The following is a 27,862-nucleotide window of genomic DNA, read 5'->3' as shown; positions in this document are numbered from 1 at the left end:
CTTTTATCCTTACAAATCATTAACGAGGAGCTCTCGACTTGTATTTGTTGTATATACCGGCCGTACGGGCTTTGTATATTATGTTTTACTCATTTTCGTTTGTCGTATGCGGCCCTTTGGTATGTTAATATCGCCATGCCTTCTTTACCGAGACTTATCTCCGACTTAGAAAGAAACTTTGTGTTCCATTACTGGATCTTGTCGTTTTATGAGATTAATTACATAAGATATGTCGGAGCATACTGCTGAAACAGGAACTTAGGAAGAAGTAAGCCTTCAGACGAGAAAAGACAGGCATTGAAAAATAATGAGGAAACACTGTTTAATGGGTAATGGTGCGCCCCAGAAATAGAATTGATCAAAATGATGTTAATTAACGGTCCAATGATTTCGGTTCACACCCCAAATTTGACGTGGGAAGGTTTCCTCGGGGGAACTATTTAGTCAATCAGTCTGATAGACATATATATGATATGAAATTGAAAATTTCATATCGACGCGACGTTTTTGAATGCCGGCGGATATAGTTAGACTCGGATTCACCAGTCAGAGTAGCCTATATAAACTCCTCAGAATAACTAGTTAATCATTCTGATCAAGACTGGGTGAACTGAAGAGAAGCAGACATGAACACAAGGTGGATTATACTCTTCTTCTCCCTCATTTATTTGCTGCTTCTGAATAATCAAGCAGAGGCCTACGGTGGGCCGAAACTAGTGGCCAAACGGCGTTTTCCCCTTGAAAGAGTCGTCCAGGTATTTGGCTGTTACTGAGGTCAGAGAGGTTGACTGTTGTGAAAATTTGTGAAAGTCAAGTTGTCATTTTTTCTCTTGCAGCACCAAGATCCAGGACAGGAAACTACGAAGCCACTGGATTATGAATGGTCCATTCCCGTCGAAAGAGAAGTTCGTCAAAAAGAGGTCAGTTGATGTTTTAATTATGACGACATTTGAAAACCATGAGCGAGCTTACTTAGCAGTAAACGGGAAGCACTCTGCTAGTTAAATCAAGTAAAATTTATAATTTGAATTGTATTGTGCTAAGGAAAACATTTCAAAAGTGAGATTTATTCGTCTTGGAATCTGCAAACCGTGAGTGTGTGATTCAACGTGATCAAAAATTTAATTGCAGAGCGGGGAAACAACTTGATCCATCATAAGGTTTATTTCTGGTGATCAGTTGATTTTTCACTCACGAACTATAACTATTTTTATCTTTTTGATAGAAAGACGACCCGAATCTGGAGGCTGACGAGTGGATGTTCTGAGGTGGAACGCGCACTGGCTTGGCTTGTGGATAAACAGTGAAAAGGGACCATTGTATTGCGACGCGAGTCCAGAAGTAGTACTGATCGTAAAAGTATTGTAAAATATTCCGAAATAAAATGATTTGAAACCAGTCAAGCGAACAGTATCCTAATTGCTTATCTCTAGGCGGGGGAAGGGTATACGGGCAGTTTCACAACCTTCATTTATAGTTTGATTGATTGTTTCGAATTGGTTTAAACACCAAAGAAATATCATGTTGAAGGCATTTGTCCAGATCAAGTAATGTACTACAGAGATATAACTTGGGGATGATCTACCCTCAAAGCTTAAAAACAAATTAAAAACAAATGAATGGAAGAAGACCAGTTTATTAAATTGATTTTCTTGATGAAAAAAGAGGGTTGTCATGAAGCATACATCAATCTGATGTTATATATGATTTTCATATATTCACAGTAATTGATTCGTCACCTCACAGGTGTATTACGAACCAACATAATAACCAGCTCCCAGTTGGCTTGTTAGCTCATTTGGTAGAGCACTACACCTACATCGCTGGGGGCCCTGGGTTCAAATCTCGTACGGCCATATTTTTCACTACCGCTTAATAGTTGTGTTTGTTACTGCAAAGATCGCTTTCATATTCACCAACCTTCTCTATTGAGTAAAGAGTTGCTAGGAACTATACATTCTTTTTTAAGTTTAGGAAAGATATTCAAAACGCACTTATATCTTAACAGAAGGGACGGAAAAACTTATATTCCTCCAAGTTAAAACTTTGATATTTTAAAACTTCAGCGATGCTAAAACAGAAACAAAGGAGGCCATGAATGCAGACGAAGTGATCTGTCACTTACAACCGTCAAACAGTTGTTTTCTCTCAATTAAAATCCTTCCGATGAGGTGTTGTGAAAGAATATTCACTTCCCATCCCTATTATATGACACACAAGCAGGATTAATGTGAGTAAAAGCGCAGCTGGCAGCGTGCGCGTTGCGAGGCACCATACCTATAAAATTTATAAAGTCGAGAAAGGTTGGTCTGTCGCGTAATCATAAGTCCGTACGTGTAAACTGCTATATTAAGCATGAGCCTGTCGAAAGTAACCAACGTTAGATGAAGACATGAAGCATTTACAAGTAAAGTTATAACATGGAGATGAAATTTTCAACCATATCACTGCAACTGAGACCAAACATAAAGAAAATCCTCCACAGGACATACGATGGCTGGCCAAAAAGACCGCTAAACAGGCAAGGAAGATGTTGTTGTAGGTTCGGAATCGAAGTGTTCCTTTCACCAGCGCGTTAAGCAGAACTGTGAAGGGAGAAGTGATACTATTACGGGCGGACGCTGACGCTAATCGATCCGACAACAACGCATCGGAGAAATGGTTTTAATTGTCCACGGAACCTCCAAGCGTCTATCAATCATGAAAATTATTTCAGTAATCTGCTTGAAAGCTCATAAAAACTGAAATACTAGTATGAAATGAGTAAACATAAAAACTATTACTAAACAGTGAACTATTTTTCCAACAAAAAAAACAAAATTTTTAAGTAAATAAACAGGCAAAGAAATACCTAAATTTATCATGCTAAAAAGATAACAAATTACACCCGTTCGATAAATTTGAGTTAATTTATCGCACCAAACGGCAAAGAAATATCTCCAGTTCCTACTTGCTTATTCTTATTGAGTTTTGCGAACGATCACAATGACTCAATCCTTGTACGGTTAGATACTCAGTCATGGATATCCCGGAAGCGTGAACTTCGATTAACTGCGCTTGCTTTGCGATGTTCATCAGGGCTACTGCCACTAAAATGGTGGCGATTGCTCCCTAACACACGAGAGAAATTGTTAGCAAGGCATTATAAGTTATCACTGCTTTACTTTTTATTATCGCCTTGTCGCGTGTCATTGAGTACTTTCTAATTTAGTTCCACCTAAACGACAACTGAAAACAAGCTAATCAATACAGAAATTTTCCGTATTTACAAATAGCCTCATCTAAATAATCCGGAGGACTGGGTGAACTCGTGACAATTGTGTATATTCAAGACGAAGTCAAAGGTTTGCATAACATTTTGAGGAGTTCTCCAAATTAACCTAATGTTTATGAGGCTCCATAATTAAACAGAAAAGGTCTTCCACTGCATTCCGTTTAACATATTCAGCAAAATGTATGTAGTAGGTGTTGACATACTGTCGTCAAAACACACTAATTATCGACCAATGAAAGTGTGCCTGGTATATCAGTGGCTTTATAAGGCTTAATGCATTATTGAGATGGGACTCCATAAGACTCTTTTAATTGACTCTTTCTGCGTCAGTTTTATTCCGCTTTAGAGACTTATTAGTTTGTGTCTGTCTCCATCGATATACATGGACAGAGAGAGTTACACTCTCTAATTACACTTTAAAATTTGGTATAGACTATAAGCTGTTATGAATAACAATTGGTCACGGGAGAGAAAAACGTAAAAAGACATGTTTTTTAAATTTAAATATGTATATAAAAAAGGCTGGATAAAATGTGTAGTTTTGAAGTGCCTTGAAAAGAATTGATTAACGGCATTTTCTAATAAAGCATTTAAAATATTACTCTAAAATAACACTGCGTACAGCCACGATCTCTAAGTCAACTGATTTAATTAAAGTCATTAAACATTTAAGGTTTGCAAATACGAGTGTAACTTTTAATCATTGTTGTGCCCTACCAATAGAGGAGTTCCTTACATACAGTGATCGCCTGCAGCATCCGTGAGTGTGTGATTCAACGTGATCAAAACTTTAATTGCAGAACGGGGAAAAAACTTGATACATCATAAGGTTTATTGCTGGAGATCAGTTGATTTTTCACTGACAAACCATAACTATTTTTATCTCTTTGATAGAAAGACGACCCGAATCCGGAGGTTAACGAGTGGATGTACTGAGATGGAACGCCCACTGGCTTGGCTTGTGGATAAACAGTGAAAAGGGACCATTGTATTGCGACTCGAGTAGAAGTAGGACTGATCATAAAAATATTGTGGAATATTCGGAAATAAAACGATTTGAAACCAGTCAAATGAACAGTAATCTAATTGCTTGTCTCTAGTTTTATTGTCTGGGGAGGGGAGAAAGGGTATATGGGCATTTTCCCAACCCTCATTTACAGTTCGATAGATTGTTTCAAATCGGATTCAACACCAAAGAAATATCATATAGAAGGCATTTGTCCAGATGAAGTACTGTACTACAAAGATATAATATAAAAACAAGTTAAAAACAAATAAATGGAAGGAGGCCTGTTCATTAAATTGATTTTCTTGATAAAAAAAGGATTGTCATGAAGCATACAACAATCTGATTTCATATATCCCATTTGGCTTGTTAGCTCATTTGGTAAAGCACTTCAATTATATCGCAAGGGGCCCTGAGTTCGAATCCCGTACAGGTCTTTTTTTACAGCCCTCATTTTCACTACCACTTCACAGTAGTTTTCATTACTGCAAAGATCAGTCGCTTTCATATTCATCAAGCTTCTTTATTGAGTAAAGAGTTGCTAGGAACTATATGTCATTTTTTTGAGTATAGGAAAGATATTCAAAACACACGTATATCTTAACAGAAGAGACGGAGAAACTTATATTCCACCAAGTTAAAACTTTGATATTTTAAAACTTCAGCGATGCTAAAACAGAAACAAAGGAGGCCATGAATGCAGACAAAGTGATCTGTCACTTACAACCGTCAAACAGTTGTTTTCTCTCAATTAAAATCCCTCCGATGAGGTGTTATGAAAGAATAATTACTTCCCATCCCTATTATATGACAAACAAGTAGGATTAATGTGAGTAAAAGCGCAGCTCGCAGCGTGCGCGTAGCGAAGCACCATACCTATAAAATTTATAAAGCCGAGAAAGGTTGGTCTGTCGCGTAATCATAAGTCCGTACGTGTAAACTGCCATATTAAGCATGTGCCTCTTGAAAGTAACCAACATTAGGTGAAGACTTGAAGCATTTACAAATAAAGTCATAACGTGGAGATGGAAATTTTCAACCATATCACTGTAACTGAGACCAAACATAAGAAAATCCTCCACAGGACAAACGATGGGAGGCCAAAAAGACCAGTTGATACATCAGTCACCGCTAAAAAGGCAAGCATGAAGCTGTTATCGATGGTGGCGATAGCTCCCTAACACACGCGAGAAATTGTTAGTAAGGCATTATAAGTTTCAATAGAGAAATTTTCTGTATTTACATATAGCCTCATCTAAATAATTCGGAGGACTGGGTGAACACGTGACGATTGTGCATACCCAAGACGAAGTCCAAGGTTTGCTTAACTTTGAGGAATTCTCCAAACCAACCTAACATGAGGCTCTATAATTAAACAGAAAAGGTCTTCCACTGCATTTCGTTTAACCTATTTTGCAAAAAGTACCAATCCATGAAGCCTCGTAGGTGTTGACATACTCTCGTCAAAACACACTGATTATCGACCAATGAAAGTGCGCCTAGTATCTCTGTGGCTTTCTAAGGCTTAATGCATCATTGGGATGGGACTCCGTAATAAAAACGATTCTAAAACGGACCAATAAAGTCAGAAGAACTTTCAATTTTTTACACAAAAATGATGCTAAAAGATACTTATTTTGTTCACGATACATAACGTGAGACTCTTTTCATTGACTCTTCATGCACCAGTTTTATTCCGCTTTAGCGACTTATTTGTTTGTGTCTGTCTACATCGATGTACATGGAGTAACAAATTACGTTCTATAATTACACTATAACATTTGTTGGTATAGACAATAAGTTGTTATGAATTACAATCAGACGAGGGAGAAAAAAACCTAAAAAGACATGTCTTTAAAATTTAAATATGTGTATAAAAAAGGCTGGATAAAATGTTTGGTTTTGGAGTGCCTCGAAAAGAGTTGATTAATGGTATTTTACTAACAAAACATTTAAAATACTACTCTAAAATAACAGTGCGTACAGCCACGATCTCTACGTCGACTGATTTAATCAAAGTCATTAAATATTTAAGGCTTGGAAATACGACTCTAACTTCTAATCATTGTTGTGCCCTATTAAAAGAGGAGTTTCCTACATACAGTGACCACCTGCAACATTTTATGTTAAAAGACTCCTTCTTTGTACAACGTCTTCATTAAAGCTCATTAAAACCTTAAAGTTGAAAGGAGACCGACGTCCACTTGCTTGCCTCTATAGAAATATCCTTTGTGGCCTAATGATATCGCAAAGGATTGGAATAAAAAGGAGAAAAAAGAAAGGGAATCACAAAAGTCTTTATGCAAAGGGAAAGTTATTATGGAGACTAAGAAAAGAGATGTATGAATACGGGCAGGCTTAAGTTGTTCAGCCATTTATAATATATCGTTTTAGGTTTATCGTATCGCTTTTGCAACAGTCCTGTTCAAAATGTTATTCGCAAGGAATGGCATATGGATAACGGGGTGGCGAATGGGTGGGTCTTGGCTCAAAGACAGACAGACTGTTTAATCTATTCGTACTTTTGAGTTTTAAAGTGATCAAAGTCTCTATCTTGAGTGTAAACACAACTAATAAATTAAGCTTTGTGTATCTGGATCTTCAAGGACTTTCGAGAAACAGGTCCCTGGCTTCTAAACTCGCTTAGGTCTTCATTCGGCTCAGTTTGAGAGTTAATCCCCAAAACGGCGAGACAATTAATCGACGACTCTGACGATAACCCCTAATCGCTAAATTTGTCATATATTGTCATAACAAATTCATTTCTTCTCTGGAATACTCATATCAGGTATTTGTTGATGACTTCGATATTTGGTTTTCTCGTGACGTATGTCCAAAATTCTGCCAAGTTGCTGAACAGAAAAAGCAAAAACCCATCTACTGTTGAACCTGGTTTGCATAACGCATGTAAATCAATAGCAGCTGAAAACTCCAAATTTTAGAGATCGAACAGCGTAAGCTTCACCTTCATCAGCTTTCATTATCTTTTGGTAATTACTATCATCATACGCATTTCTTCCACAAATTTTCCGGTGCAAGTTACAGTGGAATCTCGCGTGAATTTTGAGTGTACTCATTTCTATGGCAAATCCTTTTAAATGAAACCTTTTTCCCCTTTCTTTCACGCCTTCCCTCATAATCCTCACAATATTCTATTGTTAATGTGTCATTAGCTATTAGACAATGATGTGGTCTTACCAGCCCATTTTTATCAACACATAGTAACCATTGAATACTTTTTGACGTGAGACTTTTTTCGCAATTAACAGTTAGTGGAGAGCCAAAGAATTGCATTTTGATTTTTGTGTTTCCGTTGTGGCGACAGCCAACCGTCATTTCAATTCAACTGACTCACAAATTGTCCGTTAATCAGTTCCCATGCTAAGAAACGGCTGTAATGTTAGTAATCCCACGCAGTTGACTGAATCCTCATAATAAGACGTGGATAATATGTATTTACATCTACTCATTACAGCTTTTGAAGGACATCGTCATCAATTGGAAGCTCTTTGCAACAGAAGATTAAAATTTTAATAAAGTTTGGTTTATAAAGTAAAGTTAGAAGTTGTACTACTTTGCGGCCCTTTGGTATGTTAATATCGCCATGCCTTCTTTACCGAGACTTATCTCCGACTTAGAAAGAAACTTTGTGTTCCATTACTGGATCTTGTCGTTTTATGAGACTAATTACATAAGATATGTCGGAGCATACTGCTGAAACAGGAACTTAGGAAGAAGTAAGCCTTTAGATGACAACAGATCGGGACAGGCGTTAAAAAATAATGTGGAAACACTGTTTAATGGGTAATGGTGCGCCCCAGAAATAGAATTGAGCAAAATGATGTTAATTAACGGTCTAATGATTTCGGTTCACACCCCAAATTTGACGTGGGAAGGTTTCCTCGGGGAAACTATTCATGTCAATCAGTCTGATAGACATATATATGATATGAAATTGTAAATTTCATATCGACGCGACGCTTTTGGAATGCCGGCGGATATAGTTAGACTCGGATTCACCTGTCGGAGTAGCCTATTTAAACTCCTTAGAATAACTAGTTCATCATTCTCATCACGACTGGGTGAACTGAAGAGAAGCAGAACACAATGTGGATTATACTCTTCTTCTCCTTTTTTTATCTGCTGCTTCTGAATCATCAAGCAGAGGCCTTCAGTCGGCCGAAACTAATGGCCAAATGGCGTTTCCCCTTGAAAGAGTCGTCCAGGTATTTGGCTGTTACTGAGGTCAGAGAGGTTGACTGTTGTGAAAGTTTGTGAAAGTCAAGTTGTCATTTTTTCTCTTGCAGCATCAAGATCCAGGACAGGAAATTACTAAACCACTGAACTATGAATGGTCCATTCCCGTCGAAAGAGAAGTTCGTCAAAAAGAGGTCAGCTAATGTTTTAATTATGACGACATTTGAAAACCATGAGCGAGCTTACTTAGCAGTAAATGGGATGCACTCTGCTAGTTAAATCAAGTAAAATTTATTTAATTGCAGAGCGTGGAAACAACTTGATCCATCACAAGGTTTATTGCTGGTGATCAGTTGATTTTTCACTCACGAACTATTTTTGTCTCTTTTGATAGAGAGAAGACCCTAAACTGGAGGCTAACGAGTGGATGTACTGAGATGAAACGCCCACTCGCTTGGCTTGTGGATAAACTGAAAAGGCGCCATTATATTGCGACGCGAGTCCAGAAGTAATACCGACTATTCATTTATTCCTTTTCAATAGATTGTAAAAATATTATGGAATATTCTGAAATAAAACGATTTGAAACCAGTCAGATGAACAGTATTCTAATATCCTGTCCCTAGCTTTATCGTCTGGGGGGGGGGGGGGGGAGGGATATGGGCATTTTCGCAACCTTCATTTATAGTTCGCAGGCGCGTAGCGTCCTATACGCATATACGCACGTGCGTACCTGAAGTGACCAGAAAATTTTGACATTTTTAGCAATTGTTTCTATTTTTAACATTTTACTTGTACGCAACCAAGATTTCATGATGAAAACACCACTTTGATTAAATTCTAAAAGCTAAAGCAAAAGCTATACCATGTTCTAACTTAGTTTTGCATGGTACTCTTTTTTACTAAACAATGCAGTGTTGTTTGGCCAGCGTGTAACAGCTGAAGGCGAGGTTGCAAAGGAGCGACGTTCCAAGAACGTTCTTAACAAAGGAGCGACGTTCCGAGTTACACTATAAAATTTTATGGTATAGACTATGAGCTGTAATGAATTATAATCAGTCGCGGGAGAGAAAAACGTAGAAGGGCATGTTTTTTACATTTAAATATATGTATAAAAAAGGCTGGATGAAATGTGTGGTTTTTGAGTGCCTCGAAAAGAATTGATTAACGGTATTTTTCCTAACAAAGCATTTAAAATACTACTCTTAAATTACACTGCGTACAGCCACGCTCTCCACGTAAAATGATTTAATCAAAGTCATTAAATATTTAAGGCTTGGAAATACGACTCTAACTTCTAATCATTGTTGTGCCTTATCAAGAGAGGACTTCCCTACATGCAGTGACCACCTGCAACATGGTATGTTAAAAGACTCCTTTGTACAACGTCTTCATTAAAGCTCATTAAAACCTTAACAGTTGAAAGGAGACCGACGTCCACTTGCCAGCCTCAATAAATATTGAATAATCCTTTGAGGCATAAATATATCACAAAGGGTTGGAATAAAAAGGATAAAAAGAAAGGAAACCAAAAAAGTCTTTATGCAAAAGGAAAGTTATCATAGATACTTAGGAAAGAGATGTATGAATACGGGCCGGCTTAAGCTGTTCAGCCATAATACATCGTTTTAGGGTTATCGTAACGCTTTTACGACAGTATCGGTCAAAATTTTTATAACGCAAGTAATAGGATATGCATAATGGATTGGCGAAATAATAACGTACGAAAACAAATTCTAAAGGCATTCTTCCTAATATCAATAAGAGAGGTTTTTATAATGATTCATGTCAATGTAGTTTTTGGGAAAAAGTTAATTTATCACGCAACATTTCGATTTCACTTTGATATCCCCTTACAATCAAGAAATAATCATTTATGATTTACGCTGCGTTGATATGTGCCAGCCTATGCGAATAATGGCGCCTTTTCACAGTTTACTGATCCACAAGTCAAGCGAGTGGGCGTTTCATTTCAGTACATCCTCTTGTTAATCTCCAGTTTCAGGACTTCTTTCTATCAAAAGAGACAAAAATAGTTATAGCTCGTCAGTGACAAATCAACTGATCACCAGAAATAAACCCTATGATGGATCAAGTTGTTTCCCCGCTCTGCAGTTAAATTTTTGATCACGTTGAATCACACACTGACGGTTTGCAGATTCCAAGACGAATAAAACTGACTTTTGAAATGTTTTCCTTGGACAATGCAATTCAAATTATATATTTTACTTGATTTAACCAGATGAATGCTTCCCGTTTACTGCTAAGTAAGCTCACTCATGGTTTTCAAATGTCGTCATAATTAAAACACCAACTGACCTCCCTTTGACGATCTTCTCTCCCGACGGGAATAGACCATTCATAGTCCAATGGCTCAGTAGTTTCCTGTCCTGGATCTTGGTGCTGCAAGAGAAAAAATTACAACTTCACTTTCACAAACTTTCACAACAGTCAACCTCTCTGAGCTCAGCAACAACCAAATACCTGAAAGATTCTTTCAAGGGGAAAGCGCTGTTTGGCCACTGGTTTCGACAAAACCAGTTTCGATTATACTGAACGACTCAAATAGTTCCCCCGAGGAAGCCTTTGCACTTCAAATTAAGGGTGTGAACCTAAATCATTAGACCGTTAATTAACATAACTTTACTCGATTCTATATTAAATAGTTTTTCCTCATAATTTATAAATGTCTGTCTGTTTTCATCTGAAGGCTTATTTCTTCCCCAAGTTCCTGTTTCACCAGTATGCTCTCATGAACATATCTACTCTAATTAATCTCATAACACGACAAGATCGAGTAATGCAACACAAAGTTTCTTTTTAAGTCGGAGATAAGTCCCGGTAAAGAAGGAATGGTAATATAAACATACTGAAGGACCGCATCCGACGAACGAAAATGAGTAAAACATAATATACAACGCCCATAAGGCCGGTATGTACAACAAATTAATACTGAAAGCCGAGAACTCTTTTAGCTCCACTATGTTAATGATTTGCAAGGGTAAAATTAAAGAATCCCTCAATCCAATGTATGTAACAGAACATCCAAATACTTTTGTTCTCATTATGAAGTAAAAGAGAGACGAGATCTTTTTGCAATGTATTTATTTGTTTTCTCTCATTGTAGATTACCAGTTGCCACAAATGAATGTCAAATTAGTATAAGTTCTATGTTTACTTTGTAAACTAAACTGTATTTAATTTTAATTTTCTGTTGCAAAGAGCTAATTCCAGTTTATGACGGTGTCCTTCAAAAGCTGTAATGAGTAGAGGTAAATACATATTATCCACGTCTTATTATAAGGATTCAATCAACTGCGTGGAATTATTAAAATTACAGCTGTTTCTTATCGTGGGCACTGATTAACGGGAAGATTGTGAGTCAATTGAATTGAAATGACGGTTGGCTGTGGCCACAACGGAAACACAAAAATCAAAATACAATTCTTTGGCTCTCCACCAACTGTTAATTGCGATAAAAGTCTCACGTCAAAAAGTATTTAAAGGATACCATGCGTTAACAAAAATAGGCCCTTAAGACCACATCAGATGGTCATGGAATTAGCCAATGACGCATTAACAATGAAATAATGTGAGGACCGTGAGAGAAGGCGCCAAAGAAAGGGAAAAAAGGTTTCATTTAAAAGGATTTGCCATAGAAATGAGCACCTTCTCAAAATTCCAGCGAGATACGATTATAACTTACACCGAGAAATTTGTGGAAGAAATGCGTATAATGATGGTAATTACCGAAAGATAATAAAAGCTGATGAAGGTGAAGCTTACGCTGTTCGATCTCTAAAATTTGGATTTTTCAGCTGCTGTTGATTTAACATGCGTTATGCAAACCAGGTCTAATAGTAGATGAGTTTCTCCTTTTTCTGTTCAGCAACTTGGCAGAATTTTGGACATATGTCACCAGAAAACCAAATATCGAAGTCATCAACGAATACCAGATATGAGTATTCTAGAGAAGAAATGAATTTGTTATGACAATATATGACGAATTTAGCGATTAGGGGTTATCGTCAGAGTCGTCGATTAATTGTCTCGACGTTTTTGGGGATAAACTCTCAAACTTAGCCAAATAAAGACCTAAGCAAGTTTAGAAACCAGGGACCTTTTCTCGAAAGTTCTCGTAGATTCAGCTTCACAAAGCTTAATTTATTAGTTGTGTTTACACTCAAGATAGAGACTTTGATCGCTTTAAAAATTCTAAAGTACGAGTAGATTAAACAATTTTTTTAATCTTTGAGCCAAGACCCAAAATACTATTCCTCAATTTGAGAGCTATAAATAATAGCTTCGGATCTGTGAAGTTCACTGGATTTTCAACAAAACTACCTCAGGGCATAGCTACGACAGATGTAATGAGATTGAGTCTCCAATAGATCCAGGTAAGTAAGTTAATGAATGATGACGGCGATTATTAGCTCAAAGACTTCACAGTCCGATAGGCTGGCACATATCAACGCAGCGTAAATCATAAATGATTATTTCTTGATTGTAAGGGGATATCAAAGTGAAATCGAAATGTTGCGTGATAAATTAACTTTTTCCCATTTTCGCAACCCTCATTTATAGTTCGATTAATTGTTTTGAATTAGACTAAAACACCAAAGAAATATCATGTTGAAAGCATTTGTTCAGATTTAGTAATGTATTATAAATATATAATTTGGGAATGATCTACCCTCAAAGCTTAAAAACACATTAAAAAACAAATAAATGGAAGAAGACTTCTACATTAAATAGATTTTCTTGATAAATCAAAGAGCTCTTGGAGTCAGCTCATTCATGTTGAGGCTTAAGTTTGTATTGATATCTTGGACTTGTTGAATATAGGTACAATTTATGCGAATTTTCAAGACTTAGGGAATAAATTTTCTTTCCTTTTTGGGCAGTTGTGTGATAAGAAAACTTGTGTATTTGTCGTGATGGGAATTGGAAATAAGGTTGTGTGGGCTGGAGGTGGGATGGGCAGAGGTCATCAGGCAGAAAGTGCCCTTTTTGTTGCTGTGTGTGCCGTGTTTGTGGGACGGAGGGGGGGCTGGGTGGGCATGATCAGGCATCAAATGTTGCTCTAGCAGGAAAATATTTGTAACCCTCATCTTTCACGATCATTTGTACTCTTCTGAAATATTCCTTGCCCGCTTTTCGATATCTTTTGTTCATAACAAAGCGGCCGTTGCATTTGGTTTTTAACAAAGCGGCCACAATCGTTCTTAATAGAATTTCAAGCCTTCATGTTGTCTGATTTTCACATATTAATATTTGCGTAGTCACCAAACAGATGAGAATTAAAACCACTAGAAAAGTAAACAAATGGCCAGTCAAGAAAGCAACGCTTCGCTTTTCCCTCAGAAATTCGCCGATTCTTCATGTAAGCCAATAACAATATAAGGCACATATGTGAAAATCAGTGCGTGAACAGCCCTGAACGTTGAAAATATATCAAGTCGAGGGAACAGTGTTGGTCCCGGTCCACATTTTTGTCAACAAAGTGAACACATATCGGCTAAAAAGATGAAACGTATGGACCAAGTGCAAAGCTGTCAATATTGTTTCTCGAATATTGCGCGTGTTAAATGTTCGATAGTGACATCTCATTTACATCTACATCCACTTTTATTAAGTTGGTGAATTCTGTACAGACATCAGGCCTGAAATAAGAACGTCTATGATTAAGAAACGGGCGAGGAATATTCCACAATAGTGCAAATAATTGTAAAAGATGATGCGCAAAAGCGATTGCGTGACGCTCGGTAAGTGTAAGGTAACATGTTGTTATCACGTATCAGACGAAAAAACAGTCTAAATTCTCAGTCTGCATTTTGTACTCAGTCTGCAGTCTGCATTTTTTACCTAGTCTGCATTTTGAACGCGGTCTGAAGTCTGCATTTTGTACTGACCGGATTGGTATTGCTGTTTTTGTTTGAGCGAGCCTCAAGTCCGGACCGAAATAATGGAGCTCGAAAGAAAATTTTACACTAACTTGGCCGCTATGATTGATGTGCTGACTGCATGTTGAAGAGCTCTCGAGGACAAACACAATGATAGAGAAATGAGTACTTTATACCAACTGAAGACGAACGCAAATGCGCCGCTTGCCAATATGGCTGCCTCTGATGCTGATGCTCTTCTGCATGGTCACAGCGTGTTTAGAAATGAACCCGCTACGGGTCCCCTACTGTAGGTGTGAACATTTCGACTTTTCGATTCAAGTTGCATTTTTAGAAGTTCAGAAATGTGATTTCAGGTTATTATTGTTTTTAAACCATAAAAACATGTTATTTCTTTCCACGTGAGTTTCTGAGCTTCATCGAAATTAATTTTGACTTTCACTAAGTGGGGAGGGGTAGCATGCGAGACTACTTTCGTTCACGGTCCACAATGCGACTTCCGTCCACGGTCGACAACTTCCGTCAACATCTGCTCCACCACGATACCTCAGTCATTGCTTTCAGCATGAATGAGTCAAGAAGAGGATTGTCATGAAGCATACATCAATCTGATTTCAATAAGATGGCGAATGCAAGTAGTTCTATAACCCGATGTTGATCCGATTTTCATCCTATTACCATGTAAATAAACGAAGTTATGTGCATGACACGCAGGAGACACTTTTTACCTGAAACAAAGTTAAATACGTAGCTTTTTAAAAACTCTTTGATGTTTTAAGACACTAAAGAAATTCGAGAGAGAGGATCATTTTTGACGACAAAGAAGAAAATATCGGTTACAGAATCATTACTTGCTGTGTTTAATAGTTCCTGCGTTTAAAATGCGTGTTGGAATACTCAACAGTAATTCCGAGTTAGATCGTCAGTGATTAGTCAAGCTTCTTTAATTACCGCTGTGAACATATGAAAATCATATAAATGAACTGCGGATTGAAAAATGAATACGAAAACGATCTTTGCAGTAATGAACACCACTTAAGCAGAAATTAAAATAAAGCCTGAAAAAAATTAAAGCCTGTACGGGATTTGAACCCATGACATCTGCTATACCTATTTATGACTTTCATACATGAAGCATTCAGAAATATAGTCATAATATGGAGATGGAAATTTTCAACCATATCACTGCTACGGAGACCAAACATAAGGAATATCCTCCACAGGACATATGATGGCTGGCGAAAAAGACCGGTTAATACATCAGTCATCGCTAAACAGGCAAGGAAGATGTTGTTGTAAGTTCGGAGTCGAAGTGTTCCTTTCACGGCCTTTATCACCAGCGTCTTAAGCAGAACTATGAAGGGAGAAGTGATGCTGTAACGAGCGGACGTTGACGTCAACGATCCGACAACTCCGCATCGGAGAAATGCTTTTAATTCTCCATGGAACCTCCAAGCTTCTATCAATCATGAAAATGATTTCAGTAATCTGCTTTAAAGCTCATAAAAACTGAAATACTAAAATGAAATGAATAAAATAAAATTATTACTAAACAGTGAGCTATTTTTCCAACGAAAAAAAACAAACAAACAGAAAAAAATTACCTAAATTGATTGTACTAAAAAGATAACAAATGAAATTTATAACATAGCGGGCGTGCTTGCCCTATGTAAGTCCTATTGGGCCGCTAAGAACAAAATCTTTATTTACGCAGAATAAGTAGAATAAAGTAGAATTCTTTTTGTCAACAATTTGATGATTGGATGCTCCATATTGAGTAGAGAAAATGATCTCAAAAAGGCTATCGAACAAAGAAGCATAGAAATCCAGATTAAAATTTAACCCTGGGTTAGCGCTAATCGGCTTTCGAAAAACTGGGCCCTGAAGGACTGGGTGAACTCGTGACAATTGTGTATACCCAAGACGAAGTCGAAAGTTTGCATAACTTCGAGGAATTCACCAAGCCAACCTAATGTTTAAACGAGGCTCTGTAATTAAACAGAAAAGGTCTTCCCCTGTATTCCGTTAAACATATTTAGCAAAAAATACCACTCCATGTAGCATTGTAGGTGTTGACATACTCTCGTCAAAACACGCTGGTTATCGACCAATGAAAGTGTGCCTAGTATCTCAGGGGCTTTATAAGGCTTAATGTATTACTGAGATGGGACTCCATAATAAAAACGATTCTAAAACGGACCAATTAAGCCAAAAAAAACTTTAAATTTTTACACAAAAATGATGCTAAAAGATCCTCTTTTTGCCCACGATATAAAACGTGAGACTCCTCTAATTGACTCTTTCTCACTAGTCTTATTCCGCTTTAGAGACTTATTTGTTTGTGTCTGTCTCCATCGATGTACATGGACTAACAAATAACATCTCTAGTTACACTATAAAATTTGTTGGTATAGACTGTAAGCTGTTATGAATTACAATCAGTCACGGGAGAGAAATACGTAAAAAAGGACATGTATTTGTGTAAAAAAGGCTGGATAAAATGTATAGTTTTGGACTGCCTCGCAAAGAGTTGATTAACGGTATTTTCTAACAAAACATTTAAAATACTACTCTAAAATGACTTTGCGTACAGCCACGCTCTCCACGTCAACTTATTTAAGTTAAGTCATTAAATATTTAAGGCTTGGAAGAACGACTCTAACTTTTAATCATTGTTGTACCCTATTAAGAGAGGAGTACATACATACAGTGACCACCTGCAGCATGGTATGTTAAAAGACTCCTTCTTTGTACAACGTCTTCATTAAAGCTCATTAACACCTTAACAGTTGAACGGAGACCGACGTCCACTTGTCAGCCTCAATAAACATTCAAACATCCTTTTGTGGCATGATCATACCGCAAAGCAGTGGAATAAAAAGGAGAAAAAAAGAAAGGGAATCAAAAAGGTCTTTATGCAAAGGTAAAGTTATCATGGAGACTTAGAAAAGAGATGTATGAATACGGGCAGGCTTAAGCTGTTCAGCCATAATACATCGTTTTAGGGTTATCGTATCGCTTTTACGACAGTCCTAGTCAAAATTTTATTGCGCAAGGAATGGAATATGGAAAATGGGGTGGCGAAATATTAACGTAAGAAAACAAATTCTAAAGGCATTTTTCCTAAGATCAATTAGAAATATTTTAATCATGAATCATGTCAATGTAGTTTTTGGCAAAAAGTTAATTTATCACGCAACATTTTGGTTTCACTTTGATATCACCTTACAGTCAAGAAATAAATTATGCTGCGTTGATATGTGTCACCCTTATTAGTCTATGAGCTAATAATCGTCGTCATCATTCATTAACTTATTCACCTGGAACTAATGGAGCCTCAATCTCATTGCAGCTGTCGAAGTTATGCCCTGAGACACGTTTGTTGAAAATCCAGTTAACTTCACAGATCCGAAGCCATAATTTACAGTTCTCAAATCGAGGCATAGTATTTTGGGTCTTGGTACTTTTGAATTTTAAAGCGATCAAAGTCTCTATCTTGAACGTAAACACAACTAATAAATTAAGCTTTGTGGATCTGAATCTACAAGGACTTTCGAGAAACAGGTCCCTGGTTTCTACACTCGCTTAGGTCTTTATTCGGCTCAGTTTGAGAGTTAATCTCCAAAACCGTTGAGACAATTAATCGACGACTCTGAGGATAACCCCTAATCGCCAGATTCACCATGTTAGATATCGTCATAAAAATTTAATTGCTTCTCAAGAATACTCATATCCGGTATTCGTTAATGACTTCGATATTTTGTTTTCTAGTGACATATGTCCAAAATTCTGCCAAGTAGCTAAACAGAAAAAAAGAAAAACACCTCTACCATTATACCTAGTTTGCATACCAAATGTTAAATCATTAGCCGATGAAAAATCCAAATTTTAAAGATCGAACAACGTAAGCTTCACCTTCATCATCTTGCATTATCCTTTGGTTATTCTTATCATCATACGCATCATCCTTCCACAAATCATCACATCATCCTTCCACAAGTTTTCCGGTGCTAATTACAATCCTTTCTCGCTGGAATTTTGAGAGTGTGCTCATTACTATAGTATACCTTTTAAATGAAACAGTTTTGCCCTTCTTTCACGCCTCACAATCCCCACAATATGTTATTGTTAATGTTTCATTAGCTAATTCCATGACCATCTGATGTGGTCTTAAGGGCCCACTTTTATCAGAACATGGTAACCTTTAAATACTTTTTTGACGTGAGACTTTTATCCCAATTAATAGTTAGTGGAGAGCCAAAGAATTGCATTTTGATTTTCGTGTTTCTGTTGTGGCCATATCAAACCGTTATTTCAATTCAACCGACTTACAAACTTCCTGTTAACCAGTACATTGGAAACAGCTGTAATGTTAATGATCCCACGCAGTTGACTGATTCCTCATAATAAGACGTGGATAATATGTATTTACATCTACTCATTAAAGCTTTTGAAGGACACCGTCATCAACTGGAAGCTCTTTACGCCAGAAAATTAAAATTAAATTAAGTTTGGTTTGTAAAGTAAACTTAGAGGTTGTACTAAGTTGACACTCCTTTGTGGCAACTGGTAAACTACAATGAGAGAAAAACAAATAAATACATTGCAAATGGATCTCGTCTCTCTTTTACTTCATAGTGAGGACAAAAGTATTAGGATATTCTGTTACTAACACCGGATTGGGAGATTTTTTTAATTTTACTCTCACAAATTATTGGGCGTTGTATATTATGTTTTACTCATTTTCGTTCGTCGGATGCGGCCCTTCGGCATGTTTATATCACCATGCCTTCATTTCCGGAACTCATCTCCGACTTAGAAAGAAACTTTGTGTTGTATTACTCGATCTTGTCGTATCATGAGAATAATTAGAGTAGATATGTCTATGAGAGCATACAGGTGAAACAGGAACTTAGAGAAGAAATAAGCCTTCAGATGAAAACAGACAGTCATTAATAAATTATGAGAAAACACTGGTGCGCCCCACAAATAGAATTGAGTTAAACGATGCTAATTAACGGTTCAATGATTTAGGTTCACTCTCTTAATTTGACGTATAGAGGCTTCCTCAGGGGAACTATTTAAGTCGATCAGTATGATTGACTTCTTTGTAAATTTCATATCCACGCGACGCCTTTGGATGCCGGCGGATATAATTAGACTCGGATTCACCTGTCAGAGTGGCCTATAAAACTTCTCAGAATAACTAGTTAATCATTCTGATCACGACTGGGTGAACTGAAGAGAAGCAGACATGAACACAAGGTGGATTATACTCTTCTCCTTTTTTTATTTGCTGCTTCTGAATAATCAAGCAGAAGCCCAAAGCTACCTTACGCCACCAGTGGGCAAACGGCGCTTTCTCATTGAAAGAATCTTACAGGTATTTGGCTGTTACCCGAGGTCAAAGAGGTTGACTATTGTAAAAGTTTTTGTGAAAGTGAAGTTCTTATTTCTTTTCATGCAGCACCAAGATCCGGCCCAGAAAACTACTATGCGATCGTCCATGCCCGTCGGGAGAGAAGTTCGTCAAAAAGAGGTCAGTTGGTGTTTTAATTATGATGACATTTGAAAACCATGAGCGAGCTTTCTTAGCAGTAAACGGGAAGCATTCTTCTGATTAAATCAAGTAAAATTTATAGCTTAAATTGTATTGTTCCGAGGAAAACATTCCAAAAGTCAGCTTTATTCGTCTTGCAATCTAAAAGTGTGTTATGCTACGCTCGACTAAAAGATGCAACGTGATCAAAAATTGGTAATTGCAGAGTGGGGAAACGACTTGATCCATTGTAAGGTTTATTTCTGGTGATCAGTTGATTTGTCACTGACGAGCTATTACTGTTTTTGTCTCTTTTGATAGCGAGAAGACCCGGATCTGGAGGCTAACGAGTGAATGTACTGATGAGATGAAACGTTCACTCGCTTGGCTTGTAGATGAACTTTGAAAAGGCGCCATTACATTGCAACGCGAGTCCAGAAGTAGTACCGACTATTAATTTATTCCTTTTTATAGATTGTAAGAATATAGTAGAATATTCTGAAATAAAACGATTTGAAACCAGTCAAATGAACAGTATTCTAATTGCTTGTCCCTAGTTTTATCGTCGGGGGGGGGGGGGGTGAGGAGGGGTTTTGGGCATTTTCGCAACCCTCATTTATAGTTCGATTAATTGTTTTGAATTAGACTAAAACACCAAAGAAATATCATGTTGATGGCATTTTTCCAGATTCAGTAATGTATTACAAAGGAAATTTGGGAATGATCTACCCTCAAAGCTTAAAAACACATTTAAAACAAATAAATGTTCATTAAGTCGATTTCCTTGATAAAAAGAAGGATTGTCATGAAGCATACATCCATCTGATTTCAATAAGAAGGCGAATGCAAGTAGTTCTATAACCCGATGTTGATCCGATTTTCATCCTATTACCATGCAAATAAACGAAGTTATGTGCATGACACGCAAGCGACACCTTTTACCTGAAACAAGGTTAAATACTTAATATGGCTTCGCTTTAAACCAAAAGTAGTCAAAGTAAACACGCCGCATTTAAAATTCAGCTGTCGGCACAATGTGAGATAATACAAGCAGTGCACGATCTGCTTTCAAAAGGAAAAAGCACACAAGCTACGATTCGCTTTCAGGCATATTGGCCATTCTGTAGACTCCATGCTTTGTCATCAGATGTAGAAATTACTACAACCTTCGCAGTAGCCTGGAACATACATATATGTTATTTGCCGGCTGGGAGGTCCGTATGGTGAAAAACTGTGACCGAGGTCTTGAACGCGAATAATTTATAGCCGTAAATACGGCAAGATCTTCCATAAACTGAACAATTTTTGAGTGAGTAAATGGTAGTTGAAATAGAGGTGATGCAAATTAAAGAGAGATGCCTCAGCGAAACATTTTCATTTCCGTAACGATAAAGGTGATTTAAAAGGCTTCCAAACAAACTTTGAAACATTATTTTTACAAGTATCTGTCACAATCTGACACCTGTCAATTAGAGAGCGCGCAAGAAAAAAAAGCGTAGGAACATTTGAAATCCAACAGAACTAGTTTAACAAGGACTGTCACGACAATATTTTCTTCAAAATCAGTCAATGATCTAACGGAAAGTATTATTCACTCTCATCGACCATTCATTCATGTACGAGGATTTACCTCTGTTCATTAAGTAAACGGCGAGGAAAGTAATTGTGAGTAAATTCAATTTTTTTATTTTTAAGTTGTGAGAGTTTGCTCGTTTGTTTGCTGTAATGGCGTGTTTAATTCTGGTCTTTCCTTCACAAAAACTAAATTCAAACGGCACACTCCAACGAGACACAAGGGAATTTAATGCGGCCTTTTCTCAAAAAATTCCTTCAATTTCTGTTGTGCAATTTACGGTACAAATGTCCAAATTGAACGGAATTGGAAAGACTCACCGGGAGCCTATATTTGTTGTAGAACTTAAATTAAAACTTCGCTCGCTATTTCACTATGAACAAATCGCTCGAGAAAATTCAGATATTAAATGAATGAAAGTTCCATCGTTCAGTTTAACTGTAACCAAATACCTCACGTTTCAACTTTCTGGGTACTTTTTGTGAACGATTAAAATTAATTGCAGACGGTTTTTAGGCCGCTTGTCAACCAACGTAATGACAATATTGTTTTTCAAAATCATTCTGAAACCAATATTTTTCTGTCAACCTAAGTGATTTGATAGAGATAAAAAAAAAAAAAAAGGAGTCATAAGTTATTTATCGGCTTGAGGTAGTGACCGACGTGTTTGCTTAAAAATACTGCCCAGCCGGAAAACGAGGTATATTTATGAAAAATGACAACGAAAGTTGGGATGCATCCGGCGACTCACGAAAGCGTTACCGTGGTCCGTGGGCAGAGATAGGAAAATACTGACCGGGTAAAGAACCAATCAGATTGCAAGATTCGTTACCGTGCCCTCTAAAAAAACAATAAATATATGTTATTTGCCGGCTGGGAGGTCCGTATGGTGAAAAACTGTGACCGTGGTCTTGAAAATACTGCCCGAGGCCGTAGGCCGAGGGCAGCATTTTCAAGACCGAGGTCACAGTTTTTCACCATACGGACCGACCCTTAGCCGGTAAATAACATATTTATTGTTTTTAAACTTGACGAAATTCTTTCCGAAAGAACCCGAAGGATTTATGGCCGTAAATACGGCAAGATCTTCCATAAACTGAACAATTTTTGAGTGAGTAAATGGTAGTTAAAACAGAGGTAATGCAAATTTAAGAGAGATGCCTCAGCGAAACATTTTCATTTCCGTAACGATAAAGGTGATTTAAAAGGCTTCCAAACAAACTTTGAAACATTATTTTTACAAGTATCTGTCACAATCTGACACCTGTCAATTAGAGAGCGCGGAAGAAAAAAAAGCGTAGGAACATTTGAAAACCAACAGAACTTAGTTTGGCAAGGACTGTCACGACAATGTTTTCTTCAAAATCAGTTAATGATCTAACGGAAAGTATTATTCACTCTCATCGACCATTCATTCATGTACGAAGATTTACCTCTGTTCATTAAGTAAACGGCGAGGAAAGTAATTGTGAGTAAATTTAATTTTTTTATTTTGAAGTTGTGAGAGTTTGCTCGTTTGTTTGCTGTAATGGCGTGTTTAACTCTGATTTTTCCTTCACAAAAACTAAATTCGAACGGCACACTCCAACGAGACACAAGGGAATGTAATGCGGCCTTTTCTCAAAAAATTCCTTCAATTTCTGTTGTGCAATTTAAGGTACAAATGTCCAAATTGAACGGAATTGGAAAGACTCACCGGGAGCCTATATTTGTTGTAGAACTTAAATTAAAACTTCGCTCGCTATTTCACTATGAACAAATCGCTCGAGAAAATTCAGATATTAAATGAATGAAAGTTCCATCGTTCAGTTTAACTGTAACCAAATACCTCACGTTTCAACTTTCTGGGTACTTTTTGTGAACGATTAAAATTAATTGCAGACGGTTTTTAGGCCGCTTGTCAACCACCGTAATGACACTATTGTTTCATTCTGAAACCAATATTTTTCTGTCAACCAAAGTGATTTGATAGAGAGAAAAGAGAGGATTCATAAGTTATTTATCGGCTTGAGGTAGTGACGGAAGTGTTTGCTTAAAAATACTGCCCAGCCGGAAAACGAGGTATATTTATGAAAAATGACAACGAAAGTTGGGATGTACTCGGCGACTCACGAAAGCGTTACCGTGGCCCGTGGGCAGAGATAGGAAAATACTGACCGGGTAAAGAACCAATCAGATTGCAAGATTCGTTACCGTGCTCTCTAAAAAAACAATAATAGTTGGTACGTGATATGTTAACAATCCTGTGTAGCTTTTTGAAAATTAACTCTTCGATGCATTAAGACTCTAAAGAAAACCGATCATTATAGAGAGAGGGGATCATTTTTGACAACAAAGAAGACAATATCGGTTATCATTGCTTGCTGTGTTAAGAGTTCCCCGGCGGTTTAAAATGCGTGTTGGAATACTCAACAATAATTCTGAGTTATATCGTCAGTGTTTTAGTGTAGCTTCTTTAATGACCGCTGTGAACATATGAAAATCATGTAAGTGAACTGCGGATCAAGAAATTAATACGAAAACGATCTTTGCAGTAATGAACAATACCTGCGCAGTAGTGAAAATAAGGCCTGCAAGATTAAAGCCTGTACGGGATTTGAACCCATGACATCTGCGATACCTATGAATGACTTTCATATAATATATAGATTTAGCTAAGCCTAAAAGCAGAGCTCCTGTTAAGTTATTTTCCAGCCCTTCATTACACTAAATAAAAACTGTGATAAAACACGTCGGCACAGGCTGTAGAGGATTTTCTTCAAGAGGATAAGAGACCAGACGAGGTCTGGAACCTGGGGGCGATGTTCTTAAAACACGCATGCTAGTCAGCGGTATCTTCAACAGCTTAGGACCTTTGTTGTTGTTCCTGATGGTTTGAACAAACATTCGAAGATAGGGAATGTTATCTTCTTCAGATGAAGTGTATGATGACAGTATCAGTTGAAATTATGTTCTATTGAGCGTGACTTATAAGTTCGGTTTGGGAAAATGAGCCAAAATTGAAAGAAACGACGGTAAGCAACTTTGCGTCAAGACATCACTAGTCGATTGGAGTGTATACACGTGAGCACAGTGAGTCAGTAAAACAATACGCCAGGATCGTATGGGCTTCTCTTATATCTTCTCTTTAAGTTTCCAGGTATGACTGCTTGCCCCACCATTTTTCCCTAACGTTTCAACCTCCTCTGTTCAGCGTAGAAAATTAAAAAGAAAAGTAATTTTCAACTCATGTTTGAACCTGTAATTTTTTTAAACATTTTTGCTTTCGGCTATTGTTTCATGACTGTCCTCTGGCTGGAAATACACGACGTCTTTTTCTCATATTTTCTGTTATTTAATTCGGTAACCTTTGGTGTAACTGCATTTAATGGGGATGTCTACAAGAAAAAGCGAGATAATACCTGGATTTCCTTTCCACGTCATAGAAATCAATTCCAAACATCAATCAAGTTTTCTCTTTCGTTTAAAAGTTGAGTTAATGTTGTTATTGGCTATATTAAATAGGTTGAAAAGTTTGAGATGGTATTTTCTCATGTTTGCCATTAATTGAATTTACTGGAAGGTGGAGTTATTGTAACATGAAACGCAACAATAAAGTTATTGATATATAAAAAGTTTTCAGTCATTTGACTATCTACTGGCAAGTCTTTGTATTATATTTCAACTCAACCATTTTCCACAACTTGTAAACACCATTAAAAAATAATTAATCAGGGAATGGAAAATTTGTGGCATATAAGCCATGTTGAAATTCCATGCCCACAATAAGCTAACAGGATCAAGGAGGGTGTATTTGGGTGTAGGTTCTCTTGTCTGTATCATCAATTTGCTTATTGCTCCTGTTGGCAATGTTTTGATGAGGTTGGGCTGTCTGGCCAAGGGAACTGAGGATTTCAGTAAGCAGTGACTTTTTTCAAACCTGGAAACTATCATTGTGAAAGCCACACTTGTGCCTGTTAACTCATTCTTATTCTGATTAACTCGTTTTAAGAAGGATACAATATTTCATTATATAAATTTGATGCATAGGTTGTGCACAAAACTTTAATTTGACTGAAATTTTATCGCCAATACCAATCCCTACATATAATAAATTGTTAGGAGGATCAGAGGAAAAAATAATGTGCCATACATCTGCAAGATTTCATGTAATTATTTTTATTACATAAATATTAACTGATACTAGGAGATCTAAGAATATTCAAAAGAAAAGAAAATTTGGTTAAAAAATTAGAATTCAGCATGGGCTAGATAAACAAGATTCTTAGGAAAAGAAATGTGTACTAATGAAAAAGCTAAGCAAACTCTTTTACACCACCTGCCTGTACCTTTATGGTACACAAGTAAAGTCATTCGAATAAGTCATAATCCCAGGTTTATATGTTGAAAACACATGCAGATTCCCTCTAACTCTGTAGTTCAAACTTGTGATGACTTTGAAATTTTGATGCACACCTCAAAAGGAGAACAAATAAATTTTAAGTTTCTATTTATTCAGTTTACATGTTGATTAGTGAGGTAAAATTGAGTCAAACATTCATACGAAAACAGGTTCAAGAAATTTTCACAACTAATTTTTGAGGTTAACCTACCTGGAACAATCACCTTCAAATTAAACCAGGTTTGTACTGATGATGCCCAAAATATTTATCTGTGGTAAGAGGGAAGCTTTTCTTTCTTCATTTAAAGAAATACTAAGGTTATCATCTTTCCACAAGCTCAGTGGAAATCGAGAGGGAAAGAGACTGATAGTGACTATGTTATTTGGATAAATATCCAAAAGAGGATAAAAATTAAGATATGGTCTACACAACTTTCATTTCAATTTTTTAACCTATTAAGCTAAGGAATTTTTATTCTTGCTTTTTGCATTATGTGGATACCAATTAATTTAACTTTCATGCATCAAAATAGAAAAAATGTTCTCTTCATCTATGTGCCCTAAACATTAGGGACCTTAAGATCCGAGGACGGCGGATGTCTACGACGGCGGGCGGAAGTTTGAATGCGTGTTTACTCACTTCCGGTAGCCGTTCCCCGTAAATTCCCGCCGTAGCTGTGTTGTCTGCGACGTCAAAACAACCAGTTTGCCGTTTCTTACAAAACGTGAGTTGATTACAGTGTTTTTATAAAATATCTTTTATAATTTTCGTATATTTTGCGCATTATGGAGTCAATAATATTTTTAATTCGTTTGCCTACTCTTCTGAGACCTGATTTGCTTCTCCACTAAACAGGTCGTGGCTGCAGCCGACAAGACTTCTAAGAAGATTGCTCAGTAAGTTCTCTTACTCTCCTTTCTTCACGTTTTTAGCAATGAATGTGGTGAAACTCGACACGAGTTACGCTTAGTAAATGATAATCTCTCGATTATTTATGTTTGTGAAAGTGTCTTGCATATTTGGTGAACAAAAAAGGGTTCTGCTTGCAGTAAAAAATAAAATACAAACAACATGCTACACAAACAAAAAGAAAATAGGCGTTAACATTTTATTTTTATCTTTAGAACCAACATGGAGTGGACTGAACAACATGACAATATTCTTTGTCAGGAGATTCTCGTTCTTGAACCATTCAAGGCAAAGATAAAAATAGCGAACAATCTAAACAGCCTTCAACATCCCCAGTTCAGAGTGACGAAGCAATCTGTCTGTTGAGTGACAAATTTAGAGCAAAGATGCGAGACGAAGAAAAGGCAAGAGGAATCGATACAGATTTGAGTGACGTTGAAAAAGCACCGGAGGAGATAGAAAAAGAAGCTGTGGTTGAAGAAACAGCGCAAAATAACAAAAAGAAATTCAACAGTGATAAAGCAGCGGAAATGAGATACAGAACCTTGGCAGGACACAGAAAAGACAAAGGAAAGATGAGATAGAGAATGAAACAGCGGTGGTGACACGGTGGCATATTTGCGAGATAAGAACGACCTCATGCAGAAGTGGAAAATGGAAGAAATGCAGCTACAGAAGAGGCGACTAGAGGCTGAAAGTAAGAAGGAGGAGCAGTCCAAAAAGCAACATCAGGATTTGATGCAGGTCATGCTGCAGCAAACTAAACAGCAACAAGAACAAATGCAAAATTTTCAGAAGATGTTCACGCTAATGCAGCAGCAGCAGTCTCAAACTATCATAAAACTTCTAGAAAAAGAAAACTAAGTCATGGCCTGATTTTTTACTGTGCAAGATGAATGAAGTTTTCAGCAATTTCAGGCATGTGTTTCTTGATTTTGTTTTGTACACTTGCTTTTGTTTTATTGTTAGGTTTTCCATGTTATATCAGCTTCATGTTAAGACTTTTGATTCAATAAACTTGATTAAAGACTTAATGTTACAGACACTGGACGTTTTTTCTTCCTGGGTTTAGGAGTGTA

At 37.0% G+C, this 27,862-nt stretch overlaps 4 long non-coding RNA genes and 1 pseudogene across 8 annotated transcripts; 4 read left to right on the top strand and 1 right to left on the bottom strand.

The window, feature by feature from the left end:
• Positions 1-460: 460 nt before the first annotated feature.
• LOC113668658 (uncharacterized) lies at positions 461-1,403 on the top strand. Its single transcript, XR_003446020.2, has 3 exons — positions 461-755; positions 837-920; positions 1,226-1,403. It is a non-coding gene; the product is annotated as an uncharacterized LOC113668658 (long non-coding RNA).
• A 6,848-nt stretch (positions 1,404-8,251) lies between these two features.
• On the top strand, positions 8,252-9,068 carry LOC149040008 (uncharacterized). The gene is made up of 3 exons (XR_016179768.1): positions 8,252-8,506; positions 8,588-8,671; positions 8,872-9,068. It is a non-coding gene; the product is annotated as an uncharacterized LOC149040008 (long non-coding RNA).
• Positions 9,069-10,225: 1,157 nt separating this feature from the next.
• Positions 10,226-14,358, bottom strand: LOC149040007 (uncharacterized). 3 transcript variants are annotated; one of them, XR_016179767.1, is made up of 3 exons: positions 14,343-14,358; positions 10,797-10,880; positions 10,226-10,491 (listed from the first exon to the last, which is right to left on the bottom strand). It is a non-coding gene; the product is annotated as an uncharacterized LOC149040007 (long non-coding RNA). The 3 variants fall into 3 exon arrangements; XR_016179765.1 differs by lacking the exon at positions 14,343-14,358 and adding an exon at positions 11,348-11,538; XR_016179766.1 differs by lacking the exon at positions 14,343-14,358 and adding an exon at positions 10,962-11,099.
• Positions 14,359-17,098: 2,740 nt separating this feature from the next.
• Positions 17,099-20,447, top strand: LOC149040006 (uncharacterized). 2 transcript variants are annotated; one of them, XR_016179764.1, is made up of 3 exons: positions 17,099-17,303; positions 19,848-19,919; positions 20,241-20,447. It is a non-coding gene; the product is annotated as an uncharacterized LOC149040006 (long non-coding RNA). The 2 variants fall into 2 exon arrangements; XR_016179763.1 differs by lacking the exon at positions 17,099-17,303 and adding an exon at positions 19,451-19,763.
• Positions 20,448-26,717: 6,270 nt separating this feature from the next.
• Positions 26,718-27,783, top strand: LOC149040005 (uncharacterized; annotated as a pseudogene). The gene is made up of 2 exons (XR_016179535.1): positions 26,718-26,770; positions 26,999-27,783. The product of XR_016179535.1 is annotated as an uncharacterized LOC149040005 (transcript).
• The last annotated feature ends 79 nt before the right edge of the window (positions 27,784-27,862 follow it).

This window comes from Pocillopora damicornis, chromosome 9 (assembly GCF_964200805.1).
Source record: "Pocillopora damicornis chromosome 9, jaPocDami1.2, whole genome shotgun sequence".
Lineage (NCBI taxonomy): Eukaryota > Metazoa > Cnidaria > Anthozoa > Scleractinia > Pocilloporidae > Pocillopora > Pocillopora damicornis.
The sequence above is the reverse complement of the archived record's forward strand: the minus strand, read 5'-3'. Positions and strand labels throughout refer to the sequence as shown.